Here is a 771-nt window from a genome sequence, read left to right as displayed (position 1 = left end):
CCCAAACCAGCCCATCCAGTGGCTACTGAAAGTGAATCCAGAGGCTGCACAGGAGAGTCTCCGAGACTCCCCAGGCCGCACCAAGCCTCCCCCAGATTCCACCAGCTGTACCTCACACTGGACACCTGCAAACACAGAGACACAAGGTGGACTTAGAGTCACATGGAAGCAAAAACAGGCACAGGCAAAGGTCCCAGTGCTCCACAATCCTGAGAATGACCTTTAAAAATGATGAGGAGGAAAACGCAGCTTGGCACCAAGTCCATGGTGGAGCCCCTGGGGTCCTGTCTCAGGCACTTGGGTTCTGGGTGTCTCCCCAACATGCCAGGAAGGGCCCTCTTTAATGAGCAGGAGGAGAGCCCCATTTGCATGGAGTCTGGATATAAGGGTGAAGCTGGGACCCTGGGCTGCATGCCTGACCTTGTCATACTAAGGGCGACCCCAGATGGGAAAGGACTCAAGGATGCTGGCCTCAAGGGGTCCTCTCCTGACCCACCCTCCCTCCCTCCTTTCCTGAGACCTATCACCCTGACTCCAATTCCTTTGGGGGCAGCTTCCAGGATTGTGAGTCCTTCATCCTTGGGTTTTGATGAGGACCCATGGGTGCTGCCCTCAGAGACAGGTTCATGGGGCTTCCTCTCCCTCTCCTTCACCCGCCTTGGTCCATGTTGCCTTTCTGGGGTTTTGGAATAAGATTTGCCTTGGAATGATGGTTTTATTTTGAGACTGAAATATTCTCTTTGGTCTTCCATGAAACTGGAACATCAACAT

General features: G+C 53.6%; 1 pseudogene; it reads right to left on the bottom strand.

Moving 5' to 3' along the window:
* Positions 1-309, bottom strand: part of LOC107184697 — a 12,820-nt pseudogene extending 12,511 nt beyond the window's left edge.
* Between the last annotated feature and the right edge of the window lie 462 nt (positions 310-771).

Source organism: Myotis davidii, unplaced genomic scaffold (assembly GCF_000327345.1).
Source record: "Myotis davidii unplaced genomic scaffold, ASM32734v1 scaffold127, whole genome shotgun sequence".
Classification (NCBI taxonomy): Eukaryota; Metazoa; Chordata; class Mammalia; order Chiroptera; family Vespertilionidae; genus Myotis; species Myotis davidii.
The sequence above is the reverse complement of the archived record's forward strand: the minus strand, read 5'-3'. Positions and strand labels throughout refer to the sequence as shown.